Consider the following 13,410-nt stretch of genomic DNA (forward strand, 5'->3'; position numbering starts at 1 on the left):
GACATGAAATAATGTATATCAGCCGAACTATATACAATATTAAAATTTTGATTTTTCTCAATTTGTTTTTGTCGTTTATTAAAGTCTAACAGCTGTTTCCTATTTTTTCTTCTACTTCTTTGTATTTCGATGCGATAATTATAGCTCCTTATATTCTATTAAAGAATAACAGTAGATTAAAATTTTTAAACATTTTTTTAATGTATCATATTAACATTTATTACGATAGTCAGATTTGCGAAGTAGAGAAGAAATATTTTAACATAAGGAATACACAATATATATTTTTTTCTTCAGTTTGTTATATTTGCAATTCGTATGTTATACTTCAAACAGCTGTTTTCTTTTTATAGAAGGTCTTGATAACAACATATAACTCCATCCGTTGCTCGCTGCTGCTTCCATTCAATTCATATATTCTGCAATAAGTCACGGCGAGCAGTGATAGCTCAGGGGATAGAGCGTTCGCCTTCTAAATGGGTGAACCGGATTCAAATCCCAACGATGGCTGATCGATTCGAATTCCGCATCCGGCTTGTTCCAACCACAGTGCTGACGTAAAATATCCTCAGTGGTCGACGGATCATGGGTTAGAGTCCCCTTTCCGTCCGGCTAAACCATTAAGAGGTTTTCGTGGTTTTTCTCTTTCGCAAATACGGGTTAGCTCCATCAAGAAGGCCTCCACGAAGGCAAATTTCCACCAATCGAGGAGCTACCTTGTCTTCCCGATTGGGTTCTTACAAGGCTACGGAGTTGAACATTAGTCGTCGTAAACCAAAAAAATTGGGTCGGCTGTTATAAAATAAAATAAGTCATGGCAGATTTCAGTTACAAAACTTTATCAGCATCTCGGACGCTTTCATCAGCAGGGTTCTTTTAGATTTTTCCTGTTTTTCTCTTTTAAGAAATATCGCCAATCATCGCGCTTTTTGATATTAATTTCTTTGCTGCTAATATTAATTAATAATATATTAATATTACTTAATGCTTCTTCAGATAAATTTTTTTAGCATTCTATAGCACTCCTATTCCTCCTCACTGACAAAATTGTTAAATTTTCATTTCAAGATTACTCTACCAAGAGTCAAAGTTCGAGTCAAAAGAATTTAGTAATTGCTTTAGAATAACATCCTTTTCAAAAAAATTATTTGGTACTTTTTGTTTATGAGGACCATGCGTTGGCGATTACTTTAACGAGTTATCGCCGACACGAACTTTGGTCCTTATGACCGATAAGTGCAGAATTTTAAAATCGCCGTGCATTACATACATCGCCACACCACCAAATATCTCACCACCAGTTGGATAAATGAAGGAGTCCACTCATATAGGGGTGCGCTCTTGTTTAGTGTCTTAATAAACAAAGTGCCTGACAAACAGTGTGTTTCTGTTTATTCCTTCATACATTCCTCCACATACGTACTTAAAATTGTGTGCTCAATACAAAGAACGGCTTAAAAAAATCCTTGTCGAATTGATAGTAGAGAGATGGGCTGCACAAAGATACATCCATGATAATAGCGGGATTCGAACCCGCTTCCTATGTAGGTAGGTAGGTACTTTATTTACGTTGCACTAGAGCTGCACAATGGGCTATTGGCGAGGATCTGGGAAACATCTCCGAGGATGATCCGAAGACATATTATCGTAACTCTGATCCTCTGCAGAGGGAATGACACCCCCGCTACGGTAGTTCGAGAACCTGCACGCGAAGTCGAGCATTTTACTGTAGAACAGTTTAACGAGAACCTATACAGCACACCCTCGGTCCCTACGAAGACTGATCCAAGTGGTCAGCCACCCGCTTACTGACCACAACCAGTGATGCTTGAATTCGGTGTTCTACTAGAACCGCGTCTTTACGATCAATTCACTGTGGGACCGAACCCGCCTCCTCTACAATTCAGAGCATTTGGTTGATAGTTGTTGTTGTAGTTCATTTACGTCGCACTAGAGCTGCACAATGGGCTACTGGCGACAGTCTGGGAAACATCCCTGAGGATGATCCGAAGACATACCATCACAATTTTGATCCTCTGCAGAGGGGATGGCACCCCCGCTTCGGTAGCCCAACGACCTGCACGCGAAGTCGAGCACTTTACGGTAGCACAGTTTAACGAGGACCCATACCCGCACACCCTCGGTCCCTACTCAGACTGATCCAAGTGGTCACCCACCCGCTCACTGACAGCAGCCAGTGATGCTTGATTTCGGTGATCTGCTGGGAACTGTGTCTTAACGATTATTTGGTTGATAGACAATGATCCACAAAACAAATAAACCAATAACATGAGCAGAAACTTCTCACTTCCCGAATAATCTCCCGTTTGTAAAAAGCCGAAAAATCGCAATTTCGTGAATAGCTTTTCTTAAAGCATCTGAATTTTTTCGAGTGTATACATTGGTTTGCGTCTTTCACCATTAATGCTAAAGGACCACATGCGATCCCTTTTTTCTCGACTTTCCCAAAACTTTTTTTTTTATCGGTAATGAACGCTAAGTGTTGCATCGGTCAATTTTATTTAATCGGGAAACGGCTTATTTATTTGAACCCTCTCTCTGTAGCGGTTGAAGATCTCAATTAATCAAGAAAGTGAGTTGCAGTTATTTAAGTTGCAGTAATTTGTGTGCAATAAACGATAATTATTTTTCGGAATATCCGGCATTTAGCGTGTTTCTCACCCTAAGGTAAGTGCCAAAAATTAATAACTTTCTCATAGTAGTATTGATTTTGTCGGATTTCATAGTAAATGTTTTGCTATAACTCAAACAGTTGATGCAGTTTCTGTATTGAATTTAAATTAAATATATATATATATATATATATATATATATATATATATATATATATATATATATATATATATATATATATATATATATATATACATATATATATATATATATATATATATATATATATATATAAAGAGAGAGAGAGAGAGAGATGGGCGATTTTTTGGTAACATGACAATTCGGACAAAAAAATTTCTTCAAATTTAAAGTCTTCAAAATAATCAAAAAAAAATTCCTAAATGCTTGCAGACAGCAGTGTAGTTTATTGACATTTGCTTTAAAAAAAAAATAAATAAAGTAGAAATTTACCACAACTTGAATGCCAGGAAAATGGTATATTAGCTTAGTAGTTTAAAAAACCAGTCATTTTAAGCTAATAGTAAGTAACTAAACTTATGCCTTTATGTTGGATGGACCATAAATTGCTTAAATTAATTCTTTTTATCCACTGTAGAAGGAATCAAAAATATTTGTGTTGCTTATATGTACAGAATAAAATTGTGTATAAAAATCAATCATTAATATATAACTTTGATTACAGTCCAGGATATTACAATCATACTTAAACTTGGTATTAGGTTAATATTTGCTTTCCCTCTTTATAGTATACTGTTTAAAAAAATTTCTGGTAACACTTCAATGCCCTGGCATTCATAAGCCAGGAAAAGGACAGCCAGGATAATGACAAATTTGCCATTTTCTAGCATTTAAGTTTAATATTTTGACCTAAGACGTTTGCATTCCGCAGAAAACAACATGATTTCTTGAAATAACTCAGATAAATCAATGTAGTTTATGTTATTAATGATTTCAAGAAGCCAGAAAATGACAACACAAAAACCTACTCACCTTGAAAAATTTTTTGAAATAGATTTCGAACCAGAAAGTTGGTTCTTTATCCATGCAACCAGACATGTTCAGATGGGAGGGTATCTAATCAATCTATTAACATAAGATATTAATTGCTCGCGCTATCTATTTTGGTTATAAATCACTAAATAAAAGTAGCCAGGAAAATGTTCAGGAAATTTTCTTGTGACAAACAAATTACTGACAGAAAAAATTATTTTAAACAAAGTTTTTGTAAATAATACCCTCTGCGTATATTCTAGAAATGCTTACAACGGGTGACATAAAAAAAATTAGATATTGAAAAATGCATGCAAAGTTTTGAAGCCAGTTATTATTGGAAATATTGTTTGTGACATACCGGAAACATGACATTTTGAAATTTAATTAAATTTTATAAATATATAAAACAGTCCATGATAGTACAAAGTCATTTTAAAATGCTAACAGGAACAGGATTACTATTTATTGAAATTTTTAAAAAAAAAGTTCTTTTAGTAGTATAGTATTAGATCTTGGAGTAGGAGACTGTAAATTGTCATATTTCGTAAAAATCACCTATATATATACATATGAAGAAAATTATTTTTAAAAAAATTATTTAAAAAATTATAATTTGAAAAAAATTATTTTAACACTAGAAAGACAAACTTAGTATGTACGTATAATGACCAAAAGAAGTAAAAACTACTGGATTGTGAAAAAATAACTAATGTGTAAATAAATTTGTCTATAATTAATTTTTAATATTTTTTATATTTTTTATATTTTTTTACAGTTATATAACAAGTTATTAATAAATATTAACAATAAAAAAAATTATATGTTGTGCAAAAAGTCACAAAATTCTAAGAAATTGTGGCATTATATACAAAATGACTTCCATGGGCTATCTAGTGTTAAAAAAAAAATTATTTAAAGTTTTATATATATATTAATTATTTAAAGTTGTATATATATATATATATATATATATATATATATATATATATATATATATATATATATATATATATATATATATATATATATATATATATATATATATATATATATATATATATATATATATATAAAAAATGAAGATAAAAAAAGGAAAATTACAGACATATGAAAAAAGGGGGGTAAAAGAAAAATAATAATAATAAAAAATAAATAAATAAATAAAAAAAATAGCAAACAACTGAAAAAAAAGAATAAAAATTTTTTTTTAAAAAATCCGGAGAATAAAAGATATAATCTTTTCATCAGCCCACACGATTATATCCGCAAAAAAGAGTGCTTTCTGATATTGTATCAATGTAGCCAAAGCAAAATATATTAATACAATAGTGTGAGGAGCACTCAAAAAATACTTTTACAAAAATTACAACAAATAAAATAGAACACAATAAGTAAAAGTAACACGTAAAAACAGAAAATAAAATAAAAGAAGAAAAAAACGGAAAAAAACAAAATCTGTAAAGCGAGTAGCGAATTGAAGTGTACTTACATGAACGGGAAATTTTTCAAGAATGATTTAAAAAATATTTTCGTAACAAGATTGCCAGATTGCAAAATACGAAAACAAAAGCGCAAATTGAGTATAACTAGAGGAGTTTTGTTTTAAAGTGCCGTTCTTACTGCATTGCTGAAGTGCGTTTGATCTGTTAGTTACCAAGGATGGGCCCGAAATGGATGTGCGCAAGGTAATATTATACTGGATAATTTAAAGAAGTTGACCATAAATAATTTTAGAAAATAAATATTTAGTTAAGAAAAAAATATGAAAAATATGAAGTTGGATTCATGGTCGGTAGGGCGCTGGGCCCATATCCAAGAGGTCGTGGGTTCGATCCTCGCCGGCCGAAGACTCCCCGTGTAGTAAATGGTGACTGATGCACGTTAAATCTGTCGAGTCTCAAAGTCCTCCATGTTCCCACAACAAATCAATACCTCTGGGGGTACTGATCCAGGAGTTTCTTTGTCCTCTGGATTGGTTCAAAATTACAAGGCTACGGAGTTGAATGTAAGTAGTCGTAAACCCATGAAATTGGGTCGGCTGTTCAACGACGGTTATAAAACAAAATAAAATAAAATAAAATAGAAAAGAGAAGCATGAATTGCCTGTTTTGCACATAATTAAAGCCACAGATTTGCCCGAAATGGATTTGCACATGGAAAAATTATGTAAATTAATATATATATATATATATATATATATATATATATATATATATATATATATATATATATATATATATATATATATATATATATATATATATATATATATATATATATATATATATATATATATAATATATATATATATATATATTTTATATTATATATATATTATATATATTTTATATTATATATATATTATATATATATATATATTATATATATATATTATATATATATATATTATATATATATATATTATATATATATAAAGTAAATAAGGAGAGAGACAATATATATCGACACAATAATCACGTTTTGTTTAACTATAGTAGTGTTTGAGAGATTTTAAATCATTACAACTTATTTATAAAATTTATAGGATTGCGACGGAAGGAGGGGGGGGGGGAAGACAATACACAAAAAAGTGTGTATCATGGCAGAAATCTAAATTTCGAGCAAAATTGCTAACATATGCGCTATAATAATTTAAAAAAAATATTTTATTGATTAAAAGTCAATGAAAAATGATAAAATGGTATGACCTTAAACTTTTTTTCATTTTTCAGAGAAAAATAGTTATTTCAAAATTTGATTTTTATGGTCTTGAGTCCTCTTGAAAAAGTATATGGAAAAAACGTGATACTCCGTGAAATCGGTCAACAGTCATTAAATATTTTTTTTTTTATTTATTTAAAAGAAAACCACTACTTTTGATAGAGTTTAAGAGTAAAATAATTAGGTTCGTAACGCTACAAGGATTTTAATTACTGAAAATGATCGTTATTGAGAAAAACCTTGCTCCGCTTTTTATGTGTCGTTACTTATTAGTTATTTGAACAAAAACAAGTGTTTGAACTTTTTTTTTTTCTTCAAATTTTTTGTGCACATATCTCCTTTGGGGCCGTAGAAATATTACGTGAGCACATTACGGAGGGAGGAAGTTTGTGATTTGCTTATTTTTGCTGACATGGCAGGAGGAGAGGGGTAAGCAATGCTTACGCAAGACATTGAAATTCCGTCATTTTCATAATTTTCGTTAAAGTAAAAATAATGTAGCAGAAAAATTTCAGATCAAGAATAATTTAGAATTAGAAAAGTCAAAATCGAGGAGATAAAAGTCGGGAATTTTTTTCTTTTGAGAAGTTTTAGAGGACAAGAGTTTTGTTAAAATAAAACTCAAAAGGTTCCTAATTCTATAAGATAAATTAATAAGAATAATTTTTTTAAGATAAATTAAAACTTAATTTTGTTATGTAACCTTTATTAACATCTTTTATGTGAATTAAATCCTAAAATAAGATTCCAACAATAAAAGTGTAAGCAAAATCCAGAAAAAAAAAAAAAAAGATGGGATATTGTAACTTTTTTTTATAAGCGTGTAGAGAAGGTTTTTGGCTTGCTTTTAATTTTGCTGACAAAGGGGAAAAGCAGTACAAAGTTGAACAAAACATATTATATTTGAACATTTCCTTGTTAGCTTTTTTTTTATAACCGTCGTTGATCAGATTCGATTTTGGGCTTACGATTATATATGCTCAACTCCGTAGCCTTGTAATTTTTAACCCAATCCAGAAGACAAGGGATGAAGTAGTGGAAAAAATTTGCCTTCTTGGAAGACTTCTTGATGAAACTAACCCGCATTTTCCTTACGAAGGAGAAGAAAACCACGAAAATCTTCCATGGTTACCCTGATGGCAAGGGAACTTAAGCCCCTGATCCGTCTACCACTGAGGATATTGTACGTCAGCACTGTGGTCGTTACGAGGCAGGTGTGGAATTCTTATCTACCAGCCATCGCTGGGATTCGAACCCGGTCAACCTCATTGGAAAGCGATCTCTCTATCCCTGAGCTCCCATGGCCCTCCTTTTCAGCTTGAAAGTATTTTAAATTGTAACTGATTAAAGAAAAAAAATATGCATGACTCTTATATCTTACATTTGAATCTATATGCATCAATGCCAATGATTTTTATTTTATATTTACAATCCAGATTTTGAACAATTAAATGAATTAAGAAAAATATTTTTTTTAAAAATAAAATTCAACACAGTCAATTTATATATTAAGGGCTGATCAAATATTGCGTGTTTACCTTAATGGGGACGGGGCTCGTAATTGGCTTATTTTTGACAAGGGGAGAGGAGGAGTATGAGCTACGCTATCACAAATATCTGATACTATATCGTCTGAAATACGAATCGCGATGCATGATTATATTAGATCCCGTGAATACGAGCAGCGACATTGATTTCAGAGACGGGTAAAGAAAATTGCGATTTTGGATTTTTAAATCGCGAAAATACGAATCATGATGTACGATTTTTAGATCGCGTGAATACGATTTACAATGAGTATACTTTTAAATCAGGTAAATACGAAAATCAACGTTTATTAAAATCACGAGAATATGAATCGCGATCATAGCGGATTCCGGCGTAGTTTCAAATATTAAAAACGATAAAATTCCGACAAACTTTTCTTAAAAAAAAAATTAATAAAAAATATCACAATTACGGAAGAGACACGTGTATGAAAAACATATCATTAACGCAATTCAGGTTTCAAAACTTCGATTCTAGATTGTAGAATTTAGTTCTTAGTTTAAATTGTAGATTGCGGTGAAAATTTCGTTGGATTATAAGTTTTAATTCGCGGAAGTCTGCGAATCAATGGTTTCTATAGATACGCGGAATTCCGCCAAAAAATCACATGCCCCGCTCCTAGTTTCTAGACCTGGAGCAACCGGAATACAATCACTCCCGTGTTGTAACGATAATTATATTGAATACGAGTTATACGTTAGGATATTATTTTGAGTGTTGATATAATTCATTTGGACAACGAAAATATTGAACCTATGTAAAAATGATATAATTCGTAATAGCATCGCGAAGAAATACAGAAATTTGAAAAAATATCGCGATTTGTAAAATATCGATAATTTTTCACAGTGCATCATGTTATTGAAATTCATACTTATCGGTTATAGAGCCGATATTTGTGTTTGTGAAAACTCGCAAAGGTAGTCGCCCCTACCCAAGTCTAGCTTTTTGATGATTTTCCATTGATGGTCCAATATAATATTGATGGTAACCATCAATAATTCTATCATGAACCGTTATATTTTTTGATGGTAACCAACATAAGTAACCATCACCTTAATGTAGGAATTTATGATGGTCCAACATAAGAATAACAACTTGTTTTGATTATTTGTTCATGTTGAACCATCAGATATTTCCATCATAGTTTCTTAGAAATCAAACGGTCATGAACCACCATCACCCCAATGTAGGAATTCGAACTGATCTATGATGGGCCAACATTAAAAAAAAATTGATGGTATATTCCATCAAATCAATTTGGTTTTTCCCATTAAACCATCATGGAAATGTACAGATGGAAAAGTCATGGACCATCATGGATCCATCATGAAATGTTGGACCAGGATTATCAAACTCCGCTTGATGGTTAACCATCATAGTATTAAAGTAGCATTTTCCGTCATGGAAGCTTGCTGGCATATCAAAAACCGTGAAAGCATAATGGAAAATGTTGGATGATGGTGACCATCAAATGATGTTGGACCATCATGAATAGCGCTGAAACCAACATAAACCAGCAATGTGATTTGTTGGAACCATCCAGAATTTTGAGTTTATAACCGATAATTACCATATGTTCGAATTGATATATTTGATTATTTATTTTTATAAGCCAACATTTGGAAAAGCATCATTTTTTTCCTCATCATATTCTGTACTCCTTCCCAGAGAGAAGATGCCAGCCAAGCAAATGCAATAATAAAAAAAAAATCATTTTCTTTTTATCTACTTTTTTTTTGATCTGATAAAAGCGTGATCTTGCGTAACGTCCTCATGCGGCCACTTTGTAAGACGCCGCCAAAGTTCCTCCCCCCTAACACCGATTTGTTTCTACATGCTCTTCTCTATTGTGCCCGGCGGCTGAGGGGGGGCAAAGAAAATGATCGGCACGCACATCGAGAAGCGCAATGAAGGAGAGGAAGGCGGGGCTGATAGCCCGAGGCAATCGTCGGCACTGATTGGGATGGTTATCTAAGGCGTGAAAATCAACAGTATCGGCAAGCAAATGAAAAGGCAGGCAATGACGGCGCCATCTGTTAGAGGACAGATTAAATTTTATCTCAACAATTTGCCAAAACCATGAACGTTCTGTTCTAACACCCCGACCCCCCCCCCCCTCTTCTCGCTCCCGAAGAAAAATACACGAAAAAAGCCCCCCCCCCCTTCCCCATTTTTGCCGATAGCGCTTGGAGACGGGAAAGTGTACATTTATATTTATCTAGCTGATGGAAGTGTAAAAAATGATCATTGAATCATTTTCTTTATTTTCTTTATTGTGGGGAAGATGCGTTAACAGATCGTTTTGGCCATTCGCATGCAGAAGGATGTTGACTCGCATGTTTTTCTACTCATTTTCGATTTTTATTGTCGTTTCTGAGTTGAAGAATGTAAATTCTAATGGAAATGGAGATGTTTCCGATGTTTCGTGAACGCGGGTGTTGCCAAAAAAACTTGGAATAGAGTTGTTCGTCTTTTTTTCTTTCTTTCGATTCTTTGTTATAGTGACTGTCAAATTAGATTTTTCGATTGTTTCAAACGCTGCCATCATCTCTATTGAAAATAACGGAATTGAGTGAAGAGAAAAAATAAAATTGTCTGTATCAGTTCCATTCATTTTAAGACACTTCATTCACGCATTACTCAAGAGTGAAAATAGATTTGACTGCTTCGGTGTTCTTCCCATTTTCCACCATTTCATTAACATGGGAATTGACTCAAGAGTGACTGCTTCGGTGTTCTTCCCATTTTCCACCATTTCATTTACATGAGAATTGACTCAAGAGTGAAAATAGATTTGACTGTTTCAGCGTTCTTCCTATTTTACGCCATTTCATTTACATGGAAGTTGACTCAAGATTGAAAATAGATTCGACTGCTTCGGTGTTATTATAATTTTACCTCATTTCATTTACATGGAAAATGACTCAAGAGTGAAAATAGATTTGACTGCTTCGGTGTTCTTCCCCTTTTACACCATTTCATTAACATGGGAATTGACTCAAGAGTGATAATAGATTTGTCTGCTTCGGTACTCTTCCTATTTTACGCCATTTCATTTACATCGAAATTGACGCAAGAGTGAAAATAGATTTGACTGCTTCGGTGTTCTTCCCATTTTCCACCATTTCATTAACATGGGAATTGACTCAAGAGTGACTGCTTCGGTGTTCTTCCCATTTTACACTATTTCATTTACACGAGAATTGACTCAAGAGTGAAAATAGATTTGACTGTTTCGGCGTTCTTCCTATTTTACGCCATTTCATTTACCTGGAAATTGACTCAAGAGTGAAAATAGATTCGACTGCTTCTGTGTTATTATAATTTTACCTCATTTCATTTACAAGGAAATTGACTCAAGGGTGAAAATATAGATTTGATTGCTTCGATGTTATTATAATTTCACGCCATTTCATTTACATGGGAATTGACGCAAAAGCGATCGTTGTTCCTCCCATTTTACCCCATTTCATTAACATGGGAATTGACTCAAGAGTGACTGCTTCGGTGTTCTTCCCATTTTACGCCATTTTATTTACCTAGGAATAAAACTAGAGGTATAATAATAGATTCACCTGCATCTGTTCCACTAATTTTAAACCATTTCATTTACTATAAGAATTGACTCAGGAATGAAAATAGATTTGCTCATTTCTGTTCCTATTAATTTGTGCCATTTTATAGGAACTGAAACATAACATATACAAAAGAACACTCTGTCACTCGAGAACTAAAATAGAATTTCTGCTTGCTTCATTGAGTTAGTTATTTGGTTTTAGTTGCAGAAAGGAAAGACAGTCGAACAAAGTGGAGTTGTTTTCTAATGTTGCAATTATTTGTCATCTTTATGCAAACATAGAATTGATTCAAACTGTGAAAATGGAATTGTTTGTTTCAACTTCTGTTACAATCATTTTACGTTATTCCCTGTATGAATGAACCAACTCTGTGGATGGGTTAAAATAACCAGTCCTTTGCACAAAAATGTCTTAAAAGTTGAAATGGATTATTTGGTTAAAGCTCTTTAGATGAGTCATTCTCTTAGCATTAGCTGAAGAACACAATACCTATTAAATTATCTATATTCTAAACTGTTAAAATCTATTATCTATGGAATTACAGTAATTGGCATGAAATATCACATTTTCTCGTTCCTGTGTTTTGTTTACAATCTTTAAAAAAACTAATCAAACTTTAAATTAAATTGTTTACCTTTAAATTTAAAAGCCATACGCAATGTTTTCTCTTCATGCTTGTAATTACTCACTCTCTTTAATAAGTAAGTTATATTTCAGTTCTATGCGACGGTCTTCGTTGCCAACGGGTTCAAAGAAATATCATGAAGTTTATAACAACTGGTAAACGTATAAGCTTTATGTAAAAATAGATTAGAGAAATTTTGCATAAAGTTTTTGGCTAACCCTCTTTGAGCTTCACAAGAGCGAAAATTTACCTACAAATCATAGTATTGCTACGAGGAAGAAAATATGAATAGCGTAACGCAAGATAATCGCTATGTCAAATGTCTCTATTATTATACAATGCGTTTCACTTTTCGAGCTTTGAATTAATTACTTCCAAAAAAAAATTCCCAATTTTTTTTAATTGATTACATTGATTTTGCCTATAAATTCATTTAAAGTATTTAGCAACATTTTCCAATTAATTTATAGATTTTCGAAATAATTAATTAAAAATTTTTTTTATTTTTTAAAAAAAGTTAATAATCGATTTTTAATGGATAATTTTTAATTTAAAAAAAAATTCTCAAAAAATTAGTTATATTACATTTTTAATTAATTAAATTAATTATTTATTAATTATATTTTAATTAATATATTCTTAATTAATTATATTAATTATATATATGGCACATTAATTGTTTTTTACAGTCTTTGGTCTCTTTCTCTAACAGCAAAATGTATACAGATATATGTTACAGCTTGTAATAATCAATTATTCTGCAGATTATCTAGGATTACATAGAAAATAATAGTAAAAAAATTAGTAAAAGGAAAATTAATATGGAAAATAGAAAATTTTTGTAAAAATATAAAACCTTAATATTAGCATTGCATTTTGTCAACAATATAATCAAAAAGTATGGCGCTTCTGTTGTTAAAATCGGTTATTCTTCAGATTATCTAGGGTGATCCGTTACCAGAAAAAAGAAAAAAAAAGAAGGAAAGAATTGTTTCATTTGCTTAAATAAACTTGTTAATTTATAAACTACTTAGATAATTTACAAATTACTTAAGCACTCGTTAAAGTAAAAATAATATCTTTGCTGTAACAACTGTAACGTTTCTGTATGCATAAATTAGCATTATGTTATTTATTTTTCGGTATTTAAAACACAAGTAACTACAATCAAACAATCAACATATTAGTTGATAAAATCAATCACTTTAAAAACTATAATACTAAGAATCAAATGTTTTAAAATATTATCACAATTCAGTAAATTATCATAATGTCTAATGTCTAAAG

At 31.6% G+C, this 13,410-nt stretch overlaps 1 long non-coding RNA gene across 1 annotated transcript; it reads left to right on the forward strand.

The window, feature by feature from the left end:
• The first annotated feature begins 10,098 nt into the window (after positions 1–10,098).
• Positions 10,099–12,146, forward strand: LOC147807377 (uncharacterized). The gene is made up of 2 exons (XR_015435661.1): positions 10,099–10,566; positions 10,850–12,146. It is a non-coding gene; the product is annotated as an uncharacterized LOC147807377 (long non-coding RNA).
• Positions 12,147–13,410: the final 1,264 nt, after the last annotated feature.

This window comes from Parasteatoda tepidariorum, chromosome 7 (genome assembly GCF_982258835.1).
Source record: "Parasteatoda tepidariorum strain Cologne lab strain chromosome 7, Ptep-v5.0, whole genome shotgun sequence".
Classification (NCBI taxonomy): Eukaryota; Metazoa; Arthropoda; class Arachnida; order Araneae; family Theridiidae; genus Parasteatoda; species Parasteatoda tepidariorum.